This window comes from Ambystoma mexicanum, chromosome 7p (genome assembly GCF_040938575.1).
Source record: "Ambystoma mexicanum isolate Mex_15411 chromosome 7p, UKY_AmexF1_1, whole genome shotgun sequence".
Classification (NCBI taxonomy): domain Eukaryota; kingdom Metazoa; phylum Chordata; class Amphibia; order Caudata; family Ambystomatidae; genus Ambystoma; species Ambystoma mexicanum.
Genome location: NC_090939.1, coordinates 210513296 through 210537787, shown reverse-complemented (window position 1 = coordinate 210537787; position 24492 = coordinate 210513296). Strand labels below are relative to the sequence as shown.

General features: G+C 47.5%; 1 protein-coding gene and 1 non-coding gene across 4 annotated transcripts in view; both read right to left on the bottom strand.

Annotated features, from left to right (window-relative positions):
• The window catches only part of ERG (ETS transcription factor ERG), a 1195114-nt gene that overhangs the window by 542579 nt on the left and 628043 nt on the right, over positions 1-24492 (bottom strand). The gene's annotated exons all lie outside the window — the stretch shown is intronic.
• LOC138526643 (U6 spliceosomal RNA) lies at positions 6884-6990 on the bottom strand. Its single transcript, XR_011283678.1, has one exon. It is a non-coding gene; the product is annotated as a U6 spliceosomal RNA (small nuclear RNA).

The window sequence follows — 24492 nt, the reverse complement described above, 5'->3', positions numbered from 1 at the left end:
TATAAAAAAATATAAATGCATGTTTACAATTAGCAATCCAGCAATAAATACTTTCACAAATACTGAATCAAATAGTATTCTTTTGAATTATAAACTTTGCATCAATTCTTCTTCAAATCCCTACTTATTACTTGGACATGTTAGACGGAAATCTATATATATATATATATTCAATGAAAAAACAGCATAAATAGGACAGCAGCCATTTGGTAGAGGCCTGGGAGCAATTATCTACAGTCATGAGCCCGTCAGACAGAATGGAATGATCGACCAGATCAAATGCCGCATGATTTATCTAGAGAGATAAGTAGTGAGATCTGCTGATTGTCCAGTCTCTTTAAGAGTTATGATTTAAGGTCCAAAAATGAAGTCTCAGTACCGAAACCTTATCTATAACCCTTGGCTGAAGGGTTAAGAATGGGGTGCAGATTGAGATGATGGGCTATTTGGGAGTATGCCACCCGATCCAGTATTTGTAGCAGAAAGGGGGTGTTCATTATTGGCCTGTAATTGGTGGGGACACTTTGATCCAGGTAAGGCTTTTTTAAGAGTGGTGTTACCCATGCTTGCTTCGTCTAATCTGGAACGGTACCGTGGGAAAAGGAGGAGTTGACAAATTTGCAGATGGCATGCACCAGTGAAGGGGGGCAGGCTTTAATGATAGTTGATGCGCAAGGGTCTCCTGTGTAATTGGTGGCCTTAAGTTTAGTGATGATAGAGGCTAGTTCCTCCTCAGAGATACGGATGAAGTCAAAAATGGGGATATCTGTGTTTCTGGAGAATACCGCTGGTGTCAGTAGCACTCTTTTTAATAGCTATAACTTTTAAATAGCTATACCTTCCCAGATCCCTTCTAGTTTCTTTGTCATGGCATTCTGGATGTCAAGACACCAGTTATCGTCTTTAGTAGTCGTAGAGGCTATGGGTTCTGGAGTTACCTCCTGCTCTTTTAAGATTTTGAATAATTCCATCGAGTTGGAAGATGCTTGAGAGATTCTAGCATTATGGTGCGACTTCTAGTTATGGCTATTTTGTATGTATTAGATGCTTTTTTTATAGTTTTGTAATGCTAGCTGGGATTGATTCGTTTTCCAGACATTAAATAGTTTGAGGGAATCATCTTTGAGATTTTGGAGTTCAGTGGAGAACCGGGAATTAGTTATTTTGGGCTCTGCAGATTTTTTCTTTCTTTTGAGGGGTGCTAGGGTGTTAGCCGCCAAGTCCAGAGTAGATTTGATTTTCTTAGCTATGGTGCCAGTGTCATCCATCTCCAGAATCGGTGGAGCCTGTGGTATCAAAGCTTCAATTCTTTACTGAGTCAGGAGTTTACTATTTCGATGTGAAATAGTTTGGGTACAGTGCGACTTGGCTTTGGTAACATAGGGCACAGCGATAGAGAAGTGAACAAAGGCGTGATCAGACCAGGGGCAAGGAGCTACCAGCACATCGTGATAAGGTGCATTGATGGCAGATACCAGTCTAGGATATGACCCAGAAGGTGCATTGGGACTTGAACAATTTGATTAAAGTCCAGGTCTGTAAACGATTGGGCTAATTCAGATGCAATAGGGTCGTCAACATGACCCAGCCAATGGTTGAAGTCACCCAACACTACGAAGCGAGCATTAGTCTTCAATAGTGGGAGGAGAAAGCTAGAGAGTGCTAGAGTGAAGTCGCCTGAGAAGGAGGTTGGGCAATAAATCAGTATGAAGTTAAGCGCTGTTTTGGTGCTCATACCGATTTTTATATGTAGGAATTCTACTCCGTCCATGAGATGTCCTTTAATCTCCCAGGCTGACAGAGAGTATTTTAGAATGAAGGCTACACCTCCACCCCTCCCTACATCTCCATCCTGTCTAAGCAAGCAGTACCCAACTGGGATAGCTAGGTGCAATGAAGCACTAGCCACAGCTGAGCCCAACGTTTCTGTGATGGTGCTGACATCAAGTTTTTGACTGTCAATGTATGCAGATACTTCATGTGTGTGCTTAACCAGTGATCTAGTGTTAAGCAGTATGCAGGTCAAAGAACCTACAGGGTGGGGGGTATGACATGCAACATTGTTTTTCTTCATGGGATACCTGACTGGAGGGAGGTGATTTCGGACTCAGTATTAAGTTTCATGGGAAGCATAGAAGGTGGGCTCTGTGAAGAAGGGTAGTCAAGGAGGAGAGGAGAGGGAACTTGCATACATAGCGGGGATGCAATGGCAAAGGCATTAGGTAATGGTGGGGGAAAGCTTACTATAGATGTAGCAGGTAACACAGGCTTGGGTTTAGGAAAAATGATTCTTGCTGCCTCTATTGCGGCCAAAACTTCCTGGATTCCCATATTGTGCTGAGAACGGCACCAAGCCATGAAACGCTGACACGTCCAGCCACAGACTGGCACAGACCGACTTCTCTCCTTCCACACGTCACCAGCAGACCTACTGCTCCACGTATCACCACCCCCCATCTATACTCGGGGAGGACAGGTCTTCAAAGTCTGATGCACAAAAAAGAGGGGTCGAGAAAAAGCAAATTATATACATTGATTTTATCTTAAAAAGAAAAATCGGGGTCTGAGTGCTTTGAGCACGGTCGATAAAAAATTACGTTGCCGTGCATGTTAAGTTGTAATGATGGGGCCGCATTGAGAGAAGTATGTCCATACTATTTCCATATTAACATGTACCCCTCATTTATAGGGCAACCAATAACCAATAAAACATTATATTAATAATGTGTTTGTCACCCATGATGCAAATTTTCATCATAGATGGTGCCCCCTGGTAGAGTTCTATGTTCTACTGCAGTGATGAGTCCACATTTACTTCGGTATGGTTTTGATTGATGGAGGCAGATTTAGAACTAAAATACGAAGAACATTTTATCAATTTGTTGGGTGAGCGAGTGTTTCGGGTCTCCATCATATATAGTTCGAATAAAAGGTGTGCGCCTTTTATTACATACCAGCACTTTTTTGAAAATGGTAACTGGATATTTTTAATATTTCACCAGCAACACATCAATCATGACATATGACCGGATGGTCTCTTATACAGTCACCCCAGCTCATCCTGGTTTCTGTACTCTCCCCTCAACTGTCGCCTCCCCACATACCATGCAGCACTGCTTCAGTTTTAGCTCATATATGTTTCTTTAGTGACCCATAGTGAAGGAGAAACTGTTGTTATGGATAGTGTTAGATGGTAATATGTATGAATAAACAGCTGCCTTATTGGCTTGAGGTTGGGATTTGCTGAAAGGTAAAGCTTGTTTGTGTGTCTTAGTGCCTGATTCATGGAATTTATTGTGTGGTAAATAGGAACTTTGTGTGCCAAACCACGCACAAATCCACCTTTGTCGATTCATGGAATCCATTGGGCGGTACTTTTTGATACTTTGCTGGGACTTTGTGCAGGTTCTGCATGTCTCTGCTAGCGGCCGAGTGCCTTGTGCGAGACACCTCGCAGAGCGTGGGTGTTGACTGCACACAGGTGAGAGTATGGAGCGGAACTCAGAATAAAATGAGGAAGAACAAGCGAAAATGTGGGCGTTAAGAGGGACGGACCGCAGAGAAGTCCATCGCATCCCCACAAAAGCACGGAATAAGATGTATTCATGGATCCGACCACGCAACCTCTCATAGGGAAAATAGCCGCACAAACCCCTCATTCTATCCACCACCCGAAGGCAGGTGTACAGACACTTGCACATAGGATTAACAGCCGAGAGGTGAGATTGCATGTTGGATTTAGAGGTGCGTGTACACAGCCAGGGTTTTGATCTAATTTAGGGGTGCACGTACACAGTGTAGTGGGGTGCTGGAATGGTTTACAGGGGTTGGCACACAGATTATTCTGAGTTTCACCTGAGTTATGGAAATTTGTACGCATATTGTTGGGGTGCCAGTTACAGAGGGACTCCGCGCAGTGTCCCTGAGGTGCAGGCCTCGTTGCAGGGGACTCCACGCACTGTTACAAGGGTGCATATATGTTTGCACCCGAGGAGCACTCAAAGGTAGCTGTTTCTGGCTGTTTTTGCTTTGTGTGGGGGCGCCTCGGGGGCATTCCGGCCGCGACTTGCGTAAACAGTTACTTTGCGTGAAGAATTCCATGAATACATGAAGCGTGCAGAGAATCTTCTGTCCGCAGGCTCGCGCAGATTTGTTCTTGGTGCACAGGCCTTGCAGGATCTCTGGCAAAACGAAAGGTGATGGCTGGAAGGTTTTGAATAAATCATAACCACGGGCAAAGCTCTGGGCAAACCTCCAGACCATCGTTTTTCAGTCTGCCAAGCCATTACAGAAGGGGAAAAACCATATGCAAATCAGGCATGGTCCTACCCCAAAAGGGGCAGTCCAACCCGAACTGCTAGGCCACATCCCTTCTGCACGAGACCACAAGCATCCCCAGACATGTTTCAGCCTTGTTGGGCGTCATCAGTGAGGAGTAGCTTGGGTCTCTAGGCCCGGCAGACTCGGGACCCACGTCTGGGCATACCCGTCCCACTCGGGGTGACTTTAGCAAAACGAAAGGTGATGGCTGGAAGGTTTTGAATAAATCATAACCACGGGCAAAGCTCTGGGCAACCCTCCAGACCATCGTTTTTCAGTCTGCCAAGCCATTACAGAAGGGGAAAAACCATATGCAAATCAGGCATGGTCCTACCCCAAAAGGGGCAGTCCAACCCGAACTGCTAGGCCACATCCCTTCTGCACGAGACCACAAGCATCCCCAGACATGTTTCAGCCTTGTTGGGCGTCATCAGTGAGGAGTAGCTTGGGTCTCTAGGCCCGGCAGACTCGGGACCCACGTCTGGGCATACCCGTCCCACTCGGGGTGACTTTAGCAAAACGAAAGGTGATGGCTGGAAGGTTTTGAATAAATCATAACCACGGGCAAAGCTCTGGGCAACCCTCCAGACCATCGTTTTTCAGTCTGCCAAGCCATTACAGAAGGGGAAAAACCATATGCAAATCAGGCATGGTCCTACCCCAAAAGGGGCAGTCCAACCCGAACTGCTAGGCCACATCCCTTCTGCACGAGACCACAAGCATCCCCAGACATGTTTCAGCCTTGTTGGGCGTCATCAGTGAGGAGTAGCTTGGGTCTCTAGGCCCGGCAGACTCGGGACCCACGTCTGGGCATACCCGTCCCACTCGGGGTGACTTTAGCAAAACGAAAGGTGATGGCTGGAAGGTTTTGAATAAATCATAACCACGGGCAAAGCTCTGGGCAACCCTCCAGACCATCGTTTTTCAGTCTGCCAAGCCATTACAGAAGGGGAAAAACCATATGCAAATCAGGCATGGTCCTACCCCAAAAGGGGCAGTCCAACCCGAACTGCTAGGCCACATCCCTTCTGCACGAGACCACAAGCATCCCCAGACATGTTTCAGCCTTGTTGGGCGTCATCAGTGAGGAGTAGCTTGGGTCTCTAGGCCCGGCAGACTCGGGACCCACGTCTGGGCATACCCGTCCCACTCGGGGTGACTTTAGCAAAACGAAAGGTGATGGCTGGAAGGTTTTGAATAAATCATAACCACGGGCAAAGCTCTGGGCAACCCTCCAGACCATCGTTTTTCAATCTGCCAAGCCATTACAGAAGGGGAAAAACCATATGCAAATCAGGCATGGTCCTACCCCAAAAGGGGCAGTCCAACCCGAACTGCTAGGCCACATCCCTTCTGCACGAGACCACAAGCATCCCCAGACATGTTTCAGCCTTGTTGGGCATCATCAGTGAGGAGTAGCTTGGGTCTCTAGGCCCGGCAGACTCGGGACCCACGTCTGGGCATACCCGTCCCACTCGGGGTGACTTTAGCAAAACGAAAGGTGATGGCTGGAAGGTTTTGAATAAATCATAACCACGGGCAAAGCTCTGGGCAACCCTCCAGACCATCGTTTTTCAGTCTGCCAAGCCATTACAGAAGGGGAAAAACCATATGCAAATCAGGCATGGTCCTACCCCAAAAGGGGCAGTCCAACCCGAACTGCTAGGCCACATCCCTTCTGCACGAGACCACAAGCATCCCCAGACATGTTTCAGCCTTGTTGGGCATCATCAGTGAGGAGTAGCTTGGGTCTCTAGGCCCGGCAGACTCGGGACCCACGTCTGGGCATACCCGTCCCACTCGGGGTGACTTTAGCAAAACGAAAGGTGATGGCTGGAAGGTCTTGAATAAATCATAACCACGGGCAAAGCTCTGGGCAACCCTCCAGACCATCGTTTTTCAGTCTGCCAAGCCATTACAGAAGGGGATCTCTGCACACTTCTCCTTGAATCGGGCTCTTTGTTGAAATGGGCTACCTCTGCTGTCAACTTAATGGAACCACTCTAAAGTTTGCTAGAACAGTATTTGTGTTGGTGTACTTCTATTGTTTCAATTGTGTGCTTGTTTTGTGATGAGTACTTTAATGATTTCTATCACTTAGTGAGCAGCCAGGCATAAAATAATGTTAAACAAACTGCCTTACACTAATATCTGATTTGCATGAAGACAGATAGGAACTTCTAGGAGTGGCTCTTCCTCTGGAATCAATGGGCCTGGAAATCAATGAGCCTGTCCGAGCGTGGAGGTGCGTTTCCTCCACGCTGCCCACACAAACATAAATGCACGCAATATCTACATTGACTTAACCAAAGGCGTAGCAACACAAGCACCTAGTAAGTCACCTGGCCTTTGCCTTAGGCTCCATACCATCTTCCTTTCACGTTAGTGGACTCCAGACCCGGCACAGCCACCACAATTGGGCATTCACCTCATAACATATTGTCACTACCAACCTCAGAACTTTAAACGTGCCCGCAAACTGTCTAGGGTCACCTTATGTCTCTCCCTCAAAGGTGAAGCTTACAATTGGGTACTCCTGGATTTTTTTATTTTTTATATATTTTTTTCTATGGAACGCTTCACGAATTTGCGTGTCATCCTTGCGCAGGGGCCATGCTAATCTTCTCTGTATCGTTCCAATTTTAGTATATGTGCTGCCGAAGCGAGCACACTCCTGGATTTTTTGATATGGGGAGACTTGTATAGCGAGAAATGACAGATAGGTCAACTACCCCTTCTTTGCGTGCCTAAATTGCAACATGTCAGATCAACCACAATCTGGAGAATTCACAAATTGTTTGGACCACCACTCTATTATTGAGAGCTAACAATTTCATTTATTTAATCCATTTTATACAACATTAAAAAAGCCTTACAAAAGATCTATACACATTGACCTAGTAATACAAATTGCTACACCTGTGCACAAGCACTTACACTCTACACGGTGTCAGTGCACCATAATGTTGGCAAATAAGTGCCACAGGAAAAGAAAAGGAAAAATCCAACCGCAGTTAAAAGTCAGAAAAAGGGAATATAGTCAAAGATACTATTCATCTAGGATGTTTATACACTAGTAGGGTTCGCCTTCAGATTGACAATTTACACCTTCACAAATTAATTCAACCGTTATTGTTTGTAGAGACAGCGGTTTCTTCCTTGATGTTTTAGTACAGCCTCTCTATGCCACTATACCATATTCTTTAGGGTGTGCCTGATGTTACCATTTGAAAAAAGGGACACCTTTATGATGTTTAAAGTAGGTTCAAAAAGAGGAAGCACAGGCTAATAGCAGTTCCCTCGAATCTAGTCGACATATGTTTCAGCCAACGTAACACCTACAGTTCACCCTCACAGCGCTGTTGGTCTAGTTGTTTAAGGCCGTCTTCAGGACAGAGGAATTGTTTCGTGTGTAGTGGATACTTCCCAGATTCACAGTTGTTTACAAGAAACTCTGTATTGTACTTGAATTTCTTCGGGACGTTTAAGAAAAACTCGGCACCATCTGGCTGCTCTCAAGGTGCTTATTTTAACTGATGTGGTCATTCATCGTACCTTAGATTTGATAATATGAAGGATATCTTGTTGAGATTGTATTATCGTGCCGCACTCAATGTTGATAGCCGTTCTTCGTTTCTATCAGGCTGTTCAAGGATCACACAGTTGCACCCACTATCTCAGTATATCACAAGCCTAGGCCTACAGTTTAAATGAGTTGTCTTTTCCCCTGTATTACTTACTGTGAGCTTCCTAATACAAATGTGTTTTTCACTACGTTACATACTGAGGTCTTACACTTCTATTTATGTGTGATTTACATCTGTGTGTTATATTGCAGAATAGCACAGGCCCTTGACTGCATTCTAATTTAGATGTGCTCCTACACTGTGTCACCTACTATGAGCTTTCTAATCCAGATGTGTCTTCATTGCGTTTTATACTTTGAACTTACACTTCTATCTATATGTGATTCACAGATGTGTGTGGTATCGTAGCATAGCACAGGAACTTGACTGCATTCAAATTTAGACGTGCTCCTACACAGTGTCACCTTCTGTGAGTTCTCAAATCTAGTGGTGTCTTTCATTGCATCTTTTACCTAGGACTTACACTTTTATCTATGTGTGATCTACATCTATGTCTGATATCTTAGCATAGCACAGGTTCACACTCAATACTTGGAGTGACTAACTACAATGTCCAGCATGGATCCGCCCATGACCTCCACATTGCAATATCATGAGTCTCAAATCCCAACAGACGGACGTACAACTCCCTCCCCCTGCCCACATCGATTGCAAATGGCACACACGCTCCCCAATTCACAAAACATTCCACCCACCCACTTCCTGCCGAAGGTGCACCCCTTCACATATTCTTGTACGCCATACATGAACACCACTGACCACCAAGGGCCTTTGGATAAATCTCCACCACCTCACATCCCTTCCCGCTCAACACCATGCCCCATTGACCACAGAAACACACATCTAGCTTCTCACACATATTCACCTAGCAAAAACTGCATCACCTCCATCCCGTCCTTCACACGAAGAAACACATCTCTCCCCACAGAATACAGACACGCACCTCCGCCTATCATCAACACGCACCCAAATGCATTAGCTCACCTCCGAAAGCTGAAACCCAATCTGGGCCACCCTTACACAATAAAGAAAAACCTAAAAAACCTAAACCCTTGGAAATTAGCACAAAGGACAGTGCCTATACAGAAACCACAACACATGTCAAGGGAGCCATCATCAATGCCAGATCCCTCCTAGCACACGCTCTGGACATTGCAGACCTCATCAAGACTAACAACCTAGACATCCTTGCGGTTACTGAAACCTGGCTGCACCCAGCAGCTGGCCCTGCCCTTTCTAGGGCTATCCCAGAATGGTATACTATCCTCAGGGAAGCTAGAACAATCTCTAAAGGAGGGTGAGTGGCACTCATTCTCAAAAATAACATCACTCTAAGAGAATCCACTGACTACACCTTCCCATCGGGAGACGTGATCTCACTCAAGATATCACTCTCTGCCACCTGCACCCTCACCCTCCACCTTGTCTACAGACCACCAGGCCCTCTTTCCTCATTTGTATGTGATATTGCTTCCCTCCTTGCAACTAATACTAAACCTTTGTCTAAAATAGTCATTCTGGGAGACTACATTTTAGGCCTGAATGACACAGCAGACACAATATGATTGAATCCCAAGGCTTCACTCATCGCATCTCCCACCCAACGCACGACAAAGTACGAATACTGGATTGGTTAGCTGATATCAACTGCAACACGAATATACTAGCCAATAAGCCTTGCTCAAGGTCTGACCACAATGTCATTGTATTCTCCAACGCCGTAATAACCAAGCCAGATAGACCGACCCAACTTACCTCGGCAACACCATCAAGAATCCAGTGGAACATCAATCCAGACAACATGCTCCCCTTGCTACTACCAATAACTAGCCATCCACTTACTAAATCCGACCCCACCACCATGGTTACCATCTACAACCAAACCATCCTAGCCACCATCAACAAAGTTGCTCCATTGAGCAACCGTAAAGGGAAACCTATAGCACATGCTAACTCCTAGTTCACTGCAAGCCTTAAAACCCTGCGCTTTGCAAAACGAATAGCCGAGTGCACGGGGAAAAAAACAACCTCAGACACAAACAAAGCACATTTCAATTTCTAGCCATGTAATACAAGCAAGCAACTATCAAAGCAAAGGGTAACTCATACAACCAGAGAATTGAAAATGCTCAGTCGGGCATTAGGGAGGTCTTCTTCATACTCACCCGCTCCACTACCGGACCACTGTATCAAGGATCCATTCTGGTGCACAAACGTCCGAAATTCCTTCAGTGACAAAATCTCCCTTCTCCAAAACAAAATCAAAGCCAAAAAAGTTAAAATCTCCCAAGACATCCTACCACCCAACTCTCCCAATGTCTCCATCTACCGCCCACTCTTTGAATTCACCCCTGTGTCCACCACCAAAACTATAACAATCATTAAAGGATGAAAGCCCTCAATATGCAAAAGTGATACCTGTCCTGACACCCTCATTAAAGACTGCGTCAATGAGCTTGCGCCCTTCATCACGACCTTGACCAATAACTCATTCTCCTCGAGTAGAGTGCAAGATAACCTGAAAAAAACTTGGGTACCTACACAGACCCTTTTTTCCCCACTAACAACCAGCCTATCACCACGGTTCCCTTCCTCTGAAAATACTCAGCAGATACCTACTTACAGATACCAAAATTCCTAGAATCCAACAATCTCCTATTCCTCCAGAAGTCAAGCCTCGGCCCTGGCCATGGTACTGAAACAGCACTTCTAGACCTCAAAATCCAAATGGACCAAATACGACACAGGGGAACTAGCTATTCTCCTTCTACTGGACATATCTGCAGAGTTCAACCCAGTTAACCATAACACCTCGGGATCTACGAGATCGGACCGCTTCTGATTTTGCCGCAGCCGGAAAGTTTGCATGAGAAAGTTGCGAACCACCAAATGTTTGCACTTTTCTCATGCAAACACACCCACATACCCACACCCCCACCCACACCCACAACACACCCATGCCACACCCCCACTCACAACACACCACCACCCACACCCCCAACATAAACAAACCCCATTTACCTTTTTCTTCACGCTGAGTCCTTGCGGCACCAGTTCACTTTCACTTCTGTGATCGGGAACTGGCGCTGCAGGGTCGTTTTCTTTTTTTTCTTTTATGGGGGCTGCAGAAGTTTCCCCCGCAACCCCTGTGGGTGTGATACAGGGTGTCCCTCGCAACGCCCTGCTCACTATACTTTACTTACCTGCAATGCTACCACCAAAGGTTTGAACTTTTGGTGTTCGGACCTTTGGTGGTTGCATTTTTAGAACTTTTTGTTCATGCGACCATTTAGATACAGTCTTTTTGTACAATGCCACACCTTGCCCTAGCTGCTCACTTCTCCACCAAGGCCATAGAGTGGATTGAATCATTCCTATCTAACCGCACAACAAGAGTTTTCTCCACCTCGGCAGCATCCATTCCAAACTCGGTCTCCTGCAGAGTGCCCCAAAAGATCATGTGTCTCACCAACTCTGTATAACGTGTTCGCCACTCTTTGACCTCCTTGACAAACTGGGTTTCACGTATACCAACTATGGGGATGACACCCAAATACTCTTACCAATCACTGGAACCTATGACACTGATTCCAACCTACTGAATAAAATCTACCTTACCATTCAAGCCTGTATGGCGCAACACGAGCTCTGTCTCAAAGATGATAAAACTGAACTACTCATCCTCGGTAGCCAATCTAAAGTAAATAATCTACCCCAACCATATAAATCCTTCAACATCAACGGCAACCTCATTACTGTAGCCAAGGAGGTAAACACTTTAGGTGTTTACATCAACTCTTCACTTACCCTAACAAGGCAAGTCAACGCCATAGCCCACTCAAAAGCCTACACCTCCAAATGATCAGAGCCAGCAGACCCTTTTTATCCACAGACAAATGCATCACCCTGGCCAGAGCACTTATCCTATCAAGGATAGATTATTGTATCTCCTTCTTTGCTGACTCCAGCGCCCAAAACATTGACAAATTACAAATAGTGCAAAACAACGCTATTAGAGCTGCCCTTAACATCCCCATACATGGGCATATCTCCTCAGCCAGACGCAACATCCATTGGCTTCCGGATCGGATCAAATTCAAAATCCTCTCACTCACGCACAAATGCATTTCCAATAGTAACCCGGTTTACCCTGTAAGTCAAATCTCAAAAACCCAGTACATCATACCCACCCGCTCAACCTACGCTGGCCATGCCACCATCTCCAGGTTCAGACGACAAAAAGCGGGTGGCTTCAGATTCCCAGTGATTGCGGCCAAACATTGGAAATCCATGACCTTAGCCTTGAGTTCCTTCCACAAAGACCTCAAAACCTGGCTTTTCACCAAAGATCTCAACTAATTTAAGGTTGGTTGTAGACCAGGCAGCTAAGAGATGATACTCATGCAATTTTGTCAGTATTCTCTGTAATCTACTATTTTTGCAACTGACTCATATTATGTCTGTAATTTATTACCGCTGGAAGTGACCTGTAATCTACGCATGAGAACGATGTAATCTGTGACCCGTGTGACATAATTATACAATTATATAATCTGTAACCTCTTTTGCTACCACTGTAACCAACTTTGTAAGCATAAAGCACCTAGATGCCTCTAGGTTATGCGCGCTTTATAAATGACAAAATAAATAAATGGCATAATTAGTGGAGGGGCAGGGAGGTGATCACCCCTCACCCGCATGGCGTTCCTTCCAGATACTGATGCACTCCACCCTCACCATCACTTGCAATGTGGTGATTAAGGGCCCAATTCATGGAAATGTGCACAGAATTGCCACACGAGCCACATGCCGAGAAGGACACTGCACGAGCCTGCACACAGAATAGAAATGCACGCAAAGTAACCATATTTGCAAGTCGCGCCCGGAACGCCCCTGACACACCCCCACGCTACAGCCACAACAGCTACCTGTGCGTGCTACACCTGGCACAAATACACACACCCTTCAAACAGTAAGCAGCATCCCCCGCAAGCAGACCTGCATCTCGGGGAACCTGCACAGGGTCCCACATAAAAGTTGTCGGCACCCTAACAACATGAGTATGATAAATAGTAACTTTGTAAAAACTCAGAAAATCAGTGTTTGAAGCCCAGTAAACCATTCTTGCACCCCGATATACTGTTTTTGCACACCACTAAGTAAGATCGGAACCGTGGTTGTGTACCCCTATATCCGACATGCAAACCTACCTCTGCGCTGCGATTGCTATGCACAAGTGTACTTACTCCTACCTACGGGTGGTGTAGGGATCGAGGGATTTGCGTGGCCATTACTATGCCAAGAGGCTGCATGGGTGGTTCCATGAATATGTGTCGTTTGCTGCAATTGTGGGAGGGATTGCCTGTGGGCTATGCCTCGAAATTACCACTTTTTTGCATGTTCTTCCCTATTTACTGTGTTCTCCACCCTTCCAGCCGTCTGCGCAAATCACGTCCATTCAAAGTGCTTGCGGAGTCATGCCGAGCCTGTGCGAACTCCATGCATGTCCAGGAAAAATCCTTCACAGCAATTTCACAAATCCACGAATGGGGATTTGCATGCAGAATGGTGCGCAAATCCCGGATTTTACACGCAAATAACTCCATGAATCAGGCCCCAGTATTTATACCGAACCCGGAGTCCACTACTGAGCGGAACTATACAACAGAAACCTTTCCTGCATTGGAGATCACTGTGGAAGCGTCTGTGTTTCAAGACACACAGGGCCTGATTTACAAAGGGATTTTCAATCGAATTGCAGCATTGTAAAAAGCTTTTGTAAATCAGGACCACAGTTCACAACTGTGTTGTGACAGAGAACTACCCATGTACACCATTTGTGGTACGTGCACCTTTTGAACAATTCCTGGTCCTTCAAGCTGTCCTGTTTGTCCTTTAACCCACCCACAGTGCATGGCCCTTCTCTGCACACAAGGCTTGCCATCCTCTATGTACACATGCTCGCATTACAGAACAGACACTAGAGGCTCTGAAACTCAACCCTGCAGGTCCCTCAAATATAGCAAGTGGTGAAGGCTGTCAATTCTGATAAAACACAGAAAGAAGCTGCCACATAGAGGACTAGTGGGAAATGTAGGCTGGTCAAATGCTGACACACCTGCCATCATCACTTAGGGCAGGACTATGGTCTTACAACAACCAGATGACACCAAATAAGTGGAACAGCAGCGGCCTGTAGCAGAACCTCTTATTTTTATCATACCACCTGTTTATGATTTAGCAAATGTTTACACTGTTTACTAAGTATATTGAATGTCCCACTCTGTACAGGCACAGTTGTCAAGAGAATCAGCAACCCCGGATATAGAATCTGTGTGATTTGACTGTGGCAGAATTATTTGCGATGGAATTGACTGTAGACAATTTTACTGCAAAACCAATTTTGCTGTGGCCAAACTCCACAAATCTATGCCCCCCACCCTTCCAATAGCCCCCACATACATTTTGTATGTCTGCTTCCTTCTGACCCTGCGGCGTCAGTTCTGCCCCTCTTTGTTTTCCCCATCCCCCGCTTACAAACCTCAGTAAGGCGGGGGCCACCCTCGCTTCCCCCCAAGACCATCACTACTGAACATGATGGGTGGGACTAGGTAGGCAGCAAGCAGAAATCCTCATGGTGCTTGGCTTGCAGATTACAGATGAGGTTCAATGGCTGCTCCATAACCAAAGGACAAGTGGATGCTGCATGTCCCTTCATCTGCCATCGAACTGCACTCCCATGAAAAAAGTTGTGCCTCCCTATATAGCACTATGTCGCTAGGTTCCGCCAAAACTAAAAATTGGAACTTACATCCCAGCCCAGAAAGGGGTATTTTTTGGGGAGATAATCGATCACATGTGGACAAAAGCTGTTTCTCTTTTTCTGCACTTCTCCAGAGAATGGAACGGATTAAAAACGTGCTGGATGAAGTCATCTGTGCTTTTACAACATCCTCCCTTCCATCTGCGGCACACATGCAGACTTTTGCAAAGATCATAAACCCATCAACATATTAAGATGCCAGAACTATTTACTATCGTTTTGCTACCTTTGTAATCTTTGATAGGGAATTCAGTGCTCGCTTCTCTGTAGGACACGACTCTTTATTTCCTCGTTCCTCAAAGTGTTTGTCTTTTTTGGTTTTCTTCCGAATTCTCACATTGACCCACTCCTTGCATTTCAACTTGGAAGTTGCGTGTAAGATAACACATGGCCATCATTTAAAGCAATATATATAATAAAGAAAGGGGCTTGGAAGAATCATAAAAGTGAGGTTTCATTAGGCCGGAGGGAGGGGTGCAACCCTTTCATTTAGCAAGTGGTTTGACTGTAGATAGAGACACTTGTCCTGCCTTAGACGTTCATTGGCTGCAGGGACAAAGTGCAGCACTTTACTCTAATAGTTAAGGGGTCATAGTAGAGTAGATTCGTGGGCATGAGAAGAAACTGCATTTTAGAACTAGAGCATGAGTGGGAAAGCTAGAGATGTCATAAAAGACAGGAACACCGAGCAAACTAGTGCGATAAAATGGCATTGCCCTCTTTGAAGGGGCAGGTGCTATTGAAAAAGGGGTCTTTCTATATCAAGGCCATTAAAGAGCCTATGTGCCCGATATTTGAATTTGTGGGGATGCTTATCAGCGTGAATGGTGTGGCGGGGATAGAGCTTTTTCTTTAAGCACTGAGTGGCTCAGATTGTTTGACTTGGTTGGTTGTCCCCTTGTAGGGACTCAGATTTAATGGTGATGTCTGGTGCTTGGAAGAAGAAATTGACCACATGGGGTTGGAATTTGAATTATTATAAGTCCCCACAAAAGTATTTGCGTATCTGTCCCTCCGTCATTTCTTATTGATGTTTTGTACTAGACAGTTTCCTCCCCTTAGGATTGTTGCCTCAAGATTTGGTGTTCCGGCAGATAGAAGATATTGGCCCTCATTACGACCCTTGCGGAATTCGGAAAACGATGGCGGAAATGCAATACCGCCATCGAATAGCGCTCGGTGCGACTATGACCCGTCACCGCAAAGTACGAAGCCATTAGCGACACCGTAGTGAACGCCAACGCTAACTGCACCAAGCACGCGCGCGCGCGCCATGCCAAACCGCAAACACCACCATGGCGCAAGGGTACGCCAATTCCGACCCTAGCGGACATGTACCTAACGCCATCAAGCATGGCGGAATGTACCATTCCGCCATGGTGAGAAGTACGGCATCGCGAATCAACCGTAAACGGCCCCACTGAGTGCCTGTACACCGCTCCCTGCCCACAAAGTACAACTCCCCGTAGGTGCAATGAAGTCACAATGCAACCATTGAAATGTACAAGTCACCCATGCATGCCAACGAACAAAAGAAACACAACAGGGGCCAATGGGAGCTGCAGGGCACAGAAGGCACGAATACAGAAGCCATCCCAATGGACATGACCACAGTCCCCCACCAAGAAACGCACGCAAACACAGGCACCTGTGACCAGCAATATTCCGAGAATCACATCATTCCACCAGTCCACCTGGCTGACCGGCATCTGTTACACAAAACCCAATCCCCCGCCCCTGAGCATGACAACATTCAAACTGTCATATTGGCAGCCCCCATCCCTGACCTCACGGGCTTCGTAGGCAAACGCGCCCAGTACAGTACCACGCAACTAAACTCCGAAGCTGGAACCCAATGCAGATCTCCTCACAATACATCGCCCCCCAAATAGGCATATGCCACATCACTTGCAAAGAAAAACGCTACACGGGCCAAATCAGAATAGAAATTTAATGCACATCAAAATCACCAAGCCCATACAGCCATCAGGCCATGAACTCCAAAACACTTTTCACCATTGTGGGCTGCATCCGCAAGAAATGACCAGCCACTACTTGTGTGACGCCCTGTTCCCTCATGGTACACAGAGCCACATTCACGTACGAAAAGGCAACATGGAAGCGCACAGAACCACAGGGCCGTCCCAATGGGGAGGCACTAGTCCAGCTGAAAGGCCGAAATGTTGCTCCGAGCCACCAGTACTGCGTAAGGGCATGTGGGCCATTTGCGATCGTCCCATAAGATCGTAATGCTGCTCCACTGATTAACACGAAGCAGCAGGTGTCGGGAGTAAAACCCATCTGCAGGAGTGGCATACAGATGGCAGTGGCAAAAGGGGAGGAGATACCTGTCAACCAAAAGAAAAGAAAAAGAACAGAATGGCCATCAGAACTACATTCGAACAACTCACTTCAATGATCACACTAAATCCACAGCCACATGCATGCTAGCCCACTCCAAAGGATCATCACCACCCCAAAACCACTTGCGACTCATAACCATCTATATCGAGGTGCAAACACCATCACAAACGAGTGTACCTGTGCATGCGTCTGTCAAAACAGAATCCATCAGATGGGAATGTTAACGTGCATGGACACAAGTGTCTGAGGGCGCGTCGAGACAGGGAGGGCTCAACAAGGCCAGATAGACGATGGTCCCACTATGGCAGCCCTGCATCACATAGCGTAGGGGAGGCGGATAGATCCCAAGAAGCCCTGTACATGGCAAACTCTGTATCAAATCACCTGCCCATGCATCCATTCATCATTCCCTCATCCCGGGATTAAAACGCCTGAATATTTACTCACATAACATTAGAAATATCCATTGAGTCTGTGCATTATGCAGCCTGCAAAATCCACAGTGCCCCAGCCCGTAATTCCAGTGTAGTGAAGTAACATGTATTTGGGAACGTCCGGCCTCATCGCCCACGTCGCTATTGCGCATCCCAAACTATTCATATCAATCATTGCATCCTCGCCATGGCCCCTGTCTCAAGGACATTGAACAATAGTACGTTATATTTGCAGTCAGACCTGTGGGCATTTCCTCGCCGCTAGCTGAAAACCGAAAGCGCCGCCCTTCGAATTCCTCATTTGCAACATCACGTCGAAGAGGCATCTGTGGCCGTTTGAAATCACTAATTATTCCATCGAGTGCGGCTGTGTGTGAAAATGGCAACTGCCTTCACCCACAAATGGGACGCCCCGCCCGTCGTTGCAACTCGGTACAGTGATGCATGAGGGCCCACCGTTACTCGAGTACTACGTTCCACTGACCCTTCACAAGTCTGTTCGCGACTGCACAGATAGTATGTGAAACAATGGGACCACAGCAGAATGAACATATCAACCAATCTTACACGGCCATCGGGTACAAATACATGATTGCAATAGCAAGATGCCATTCCCCGAATTGCAGCGTTGTGCGCGGGACGTGCTCGGCCAAAGGGGAGAGCAGTTTGCACAGGTGGAATTAATCACCACAGGTGGAGGCCATACAGCCTGAAAACACATACATTGCACAGCCAGTCTCCTCCCACAACCACACCGAAATGCTACCGGCAGGACTCGCGATGTTGGCCCTGGGGGACCTGATAGCACTGCAAGTACTCCAACTCCAAGAAGAAGACGAACACCAACTACAACCGGCCGCACGGAGGAGACGCAGGAGGAGGAGGAGGCCAAGGCAGGGCCAGCAAGGGCCGCCAGCACAGCCACTACCACCACGCAGGCAGCCCGCAATCCCACGCCTCCGAGCACATCCGTTCAACCTCACTGATGAGCAGATCCACACCCTCTACCGTCTGGACCGGGACACCATAGCCGCCATTGTGGACATGACACAGGCTGACCTTGTCAGCATGATAGATAGCCCAACCGCCATCCCACCCCTACTGAAGGTGGTGTCTGTACTCCACTTCCTGGCCACAGGCACCTACCAGCACACAGTCGGACAGTTGCATGGCATTTCTCAGCCACTGTTCTCACGGACACTATTTCAAGTGCTCGATGCCCTCCTGCAGCACGCAGACGACTACATCTCTCTACCACGCTCGGAGCAGGAAATTACCAACACAAAAGTGGGATTCCATGCACTTGCCGGCATACCGGGTTGCATTGGTGCCATCGACTGCACCCATGTGGAATTGGTCGTCCCACATGCCATGGAGGCCCAGTACCGCAACCGAAAACAATTTCATTCCCTGAATGTACAAATGGTGTGTGACGCCAACAGGATCATTACACATTGTTGTGCCCGATTCCCTGGATCAACCCATGATTCTATGGTCTTGAGGAACTCTACAATACCACGCTACATGGAGCGACACGCAGGGAACAGATCCTGGCTACTCGGTGAGTCTCATTTCATGCATGATGATGTGGGGTATGTGATTTGGCAATGACCTGGCAGGAAGGGGGGGGGGTGTGCGTACGTAGCAATGGCATTCCACATCATACGTTTCTCGTCCACATACAGGTGATGCTGGATATCCACTGAAGAGATGGCTCCTCACACCAGTCCGGAACCCACGGGACCAGCATGAGGAGGACTACAACCATGCCCACTCACGTACCCGTGTAGTCATTGAACAGGCATTCGGCCTACTGAAGGGTCGTTTCCGCTGCCTCAGCAGGTCTGGCGGGGCACTCCTGTACCGCCATGAGTAGGTTGCAAAGATGGTCATGGCATGTGTCATGCTACACAACATGTGCGTACGTAGAAATGTGCCCATGCCCCCTGACGCAGAACTGCAAGCACCTGATGATGGCCATGATGAGGGTGGGGATGTGGCAGCACCTCATGGAGTCTGCGAGGCACCGGAGGCCCGTGACATTCGTCAGCATCTCATTGATGCATGCTTCTAGCACTCACGCCTGGTGGCTGATACATGGACACGGGACTCGTGGCACTGTGTGTGTCTGGGACATGCACAATATGGACTGTACGCCTATGATGGCCTAGTACACAAAGATCAATGTCCACACATCTCATTGGTTGATCGTGCACTGTTTATGGCATATGTGATATCATGTTGAACACCCTATCGACCCGCCACCCAAGTGAGCCCAACACACCCCCTCCACCCTCCTACCTCCCCCCCGAACACCAGTGTCCAAAGATGCTCATTGTCAGTGGGCTGTCGCTATTGCAAGCCCCCTCTGCGGGTATCAGGGGCACCCCTGCCTGTGGAGCGCAGGTTCCTCCCAGATCTACGTTGGGGGCTGCCCTGGACGGAACTTGCAACGGATGATGTGTCTGCCTGCTCACGTCCATGCATGTCCCTAAGGGTTTGCGAGAGCTCAGTGAGCACACGGCGCACTGCGGCAAGTTCGGCACATACGTCTTTGGACGTCGCATGCAGTTCCCCCCTCAGGCTCTCGGTGCTTCTCTCCATTTGGACTCTCAGGCTCTCGGTGCTACTCTCCATTTGGACTCTCAGGCTCTCGTGCTACTCTCCATTTGTGCCCTTAGCGTCTCTGTACCTCTATCCATTTCTGCCCTAAGTGTCTCAGTTGATGTTTCTATGTCTGCCTTAGTGCCCCCACATTCATCGGCATGGTCCTTGAGGAGCGTGGCCAGTTGCTGCTGTTGCACGATTAACTGGTCGAGGGACTGTTGCCTCTGCTGGGCCATGGCCATTTGCGGGGGTGTCACAGAGGGGCTGTTGTCCTCATGTTGCCTTGCCACAGGGCTTGTGGGGGATGGCCAGTCGTCGTCTTGTGGGTGCCCCTGCGTGGTATCCTCATGTTGTACGGGATGGGACAGACAGGGGGATTGGGACAGGTCATGGATGGATCTGACTTCGACATCCCCGTTTTCTGTGTCCGAGCATGCTGCCATCAATGGGGTGTCACCTATGGTGCTGCTGCCACCAGAGGCAGTGCCTTCTGTGGCATCCATTGGGGGGACCTGTGGTGGTGGTGGTGTGGGCATGCTGGCTGCTGGGGTGCCTGTTGATGTTCCCTCCTCTGTGCTGCCACCTGATTTGTGCTGCTGCCGTGTCTTGATGCGTGCAGCTGAGGTGGAGGGTCTCTGGCCGTTGGTCTTGGCCCTCTTTGCAGGTGTGCTGGTAGGGGTGTCCTGAAGCTCGTCGTTTGGATCGGACCCTGTGGTGGAGTAAAGGAGGGCGAGGGTTATTGATGGGTCTGTGGGAATTGGAATGGCATTGTATCACATGCATTGGGGTGGTACCTGAGGGTGATTTGGGTCGGGGCCTTGGAGGTGCTTTCATTTGTGTGTGGAGTGAGGGTGCAGTTGTTTGGCAGCCTGCAGTTAGGGTGTGCCTGCTGCACGTGTAGTGCGTGTTTTAGGGGTTTTTAATTATTTATGTATTTATTGTGGGTTTTAACGTGCGCTATCAGGCCGATGTGTGTGGACGTTCTCCTGGACATGTGTTTCTGTTGCACTATGTGGACGCATGGTACTTCACATGGATGGACTGTGTGGATTTGGCATTGTTTTATTTGGCCCACCTACCTGAATCTTCGGATGTCTGCACTCCTTTCTCCATCCCTCCGACTCCCTCTATGCTCTCCATTCCGATGGTGGAGGCACAGATTTCTTCCCAGGGGGTCAACTTGATGGGTGATTCAGGACCTCCCCCGGTGGCTGTGGCAATGTTGCGGTTGGCAGAGAGTATGCTGCGGACGCGTATCCGCAGGTCGTCCCATCGCTTGCGGCATTGCTGTGGGGTGCGGGGTGCGGTCCCCACCGCACTTACCCGCTGTGCCACCAGAGCCCATATGGCCTTCTTGTTTGCAAGTGCCGTTCTGGTCATTTGCGTGGAGAAGACGACGGCAGCATTCTCCTGGAGGGTCTCTGTTAGCACGGTGAGTTCCTCACGGGAGAAGTGGACCTGCCGCTTGCGGTCGCACGCTTTCTTCGCTACTTTTCCCATTTTTCTTGGTTTCGCTAGGGTGGATGACGGGTTGGGGTGTGTTTCAGGGTAGTGATTTTAGTGGTTGTGTGGTTTTAGTGGTTTTATAGGTGTACGGCAGGATGTTTCCCGTTCCGGGCCCATGTTTTTACTTCCGTTTCCGTATATTTCCGGTCACCGTACTTTCCGGTAGGCGCACACTGCGGTGACCGCTAAGAGGGGTGGCGGTATTGCACCTAGGGCGCCGTACGGCGGCGGTGTGGGCCGTTTTGGGGTCATTTCCGCCATCGCGGACTTTGCACTTCCGCCATGGCGTGGTGCTCGTGCCCGATGGGTCGGAATGGGCCGCACTTTGCTCCTTCGTGCAATGGCGGAAACGCTATTTACGCTGTGGCGGTCCGGTCAGTCACTTTCCGCCAGGGTCGTAATGAGGGCCATTGTCGGATATGTAAACTGAGGCATATTTTGGAACCTCCCAAGCATGTCATGACCGAATGATGGGAGTGACCTATATGACCAAGTACAGTAGTTTTGTTCATTCTTATGATCCGATAACAAAAGTGATAATTCGTGGTTTTGTTGCTTAAACTCAAACAGTGGTGCCCTGAACCTTGCGCTTTATAGAGTATGGATGTGTGTTAGTTTGAAACTGAGAGTGATTTCTTTGAATTTGTACATTTGTGGGTTTTTTTTCTTCTGTGCTCTCTTTTGTGTAATTAGTTATGTTTATTTTTTAGGTTGAGTGTGTATACGTCTTGATTTAGAATTATTATATTTAGTTTTAGCCAAAAATGTAATATTGTTATAAGATATATGACAATTTGTGTAGAGGTTGTTTTGTGAACTGAACCTCAATACATTAAATAAATAATAAAATTGGCATTGGATGTTATTTAGACTGGACTGAACTGCAATATTATAAATGCATGTACCTGGAATTTAATCGTGGTGTTCTCCCAGTTGCAAGCGTCACCAAACATGGGTCCAAACAAATTATGTTTTTTGCCAGTTGTGCCCAGACATTAATGAGGGTGAGATTCATGTTTTGTTCTTTTGCCCCCTGTATTTTATGATTACACATATTAACCCTGAGCATTCGAGTGTGTATTCGTTCTAACTAAAAGAGGGTCGTTTTTCTCTTGTCGTGATACATTTTTTAATAAGGCATGGTAACAATACTTCTTTTGTATCTGATAACAATATCTTAGGGTTTTAATACTGTGATTTGATTTCGAGTGTGCTTTACTGTTCAGTATTGTGAAATGAATTCTATCTAGATTTAGAGAGTAGTGATTATGTATTATTTTTACCTGTTGTAAAATGGTTGTTCCTTGCATTTCTTACGGCTGGGTTGTGATTGCTATTTGAAGCCCTGGGTTTTCTCGGGGAGCAAATAGTGTTTTTCCTCGGGAGCTGGGCAAGGCGCTGTTGCACGGACCCAATCTCTTGAGAATAAAAAAGATGGCTGCCACCATTGGAAACGGGACATTTTCCATTTCTTTGGCGGTGACCGCGGGTGGAAGGAGTGCCAGAAGACAAAGCTCTGGTCCAGCAGGTAAGTGGGGGGTATGTTTTGTTTTGGGGGTTGGTGGGGTGTGTGGCGAGGCAACAGGGAGATGCAACAGGGAGATGCTCCCTTTTGCCAACCCACATTAAAAAAAAGATGGCTCCACCCGGGGAAGGGCCTCTGGTGGCTGGAAACACCAGGCAGGACACTGTGTATTCTCACACACTGTTCCAGCCACCTGATTGGCTGAGCACCCTTACCCAGATGTGAATGTACATTTACGTCTGCGTCCACAGAATTGGGCTGGAGGGCTTTGACTCCAAGTATCACAGACACTGGGCCCACAGTTAGCTCTGAAGAGGCGCAATGCATATCAAAGGCTCCAGATCAACTGACAAAAAACGTGGCAATGCCTCACATCACCAAGGGAGGCATACATCTTACTGCAAGCTATTAACAATGTGGAGTTTGAACTTACTTCCTGCTGTCTGCAGCCCAGCTGCCAGATGGCCTGACTGCGCTTAAACATGCTTCACAGAAACTTTGCCCAGCAGAGCGCTTATGAATGCAGGACAGGTGTGTGCCACTCCAGCTCCTCCCTAGCAAGCCTTCTCCAACCCCCCCACTGCCCAACTGTGCTTAACCACGCCTCAGCCAGTTTTAACATTATTTGTTGTACTCAGCATCCTGCGCCATGTCCATTATACATTCATTTATTTATTCATCCCTCCTCCCTCGACGCCCTCTCCATACCCCTCCTTCTTCCCTTTGCTTGCTTGGAACTCAATAACTTGGAGACAGATTCCAGCATGTTAACCAGTCAGGGAAAACAGGGTGAGGAGAGGTATTCATCCACAAAATCGATTGGCCTTATATAATACACAAGCAATCACCACTAGATTTAAGGGAACTCTAATTTGCCAATTCCCTCTCACACAAGGACTCAGCCACGTTCCACTTCATGTACAGACCACCTCACAAATGTAGTATCTTTCTTCATGAGATTACAGGCTGTCTACAGATTCAGTCTCTCACATGACCAACATCCTCTTTGGAAACTTCAACCTCACCGGGAGCTGAGCAACCAAAAACACCAGGGATGCATTCCTGTCCCTACACAAGCCACTGGAGATCACCCAATTCATACTAGCACCCACACATATTAGGGGTGATACCCTAAAACTCATTTTATTCTCTTGACCCGCTAACTAAAAGCATCCAACTGCAAAGGAGATACTGTCCCAGCCAAACTAGTCAAAGCCTGTGCACCCACCCTGACCCCCCTCATCACTAAATTTGTCAATGCCTCAT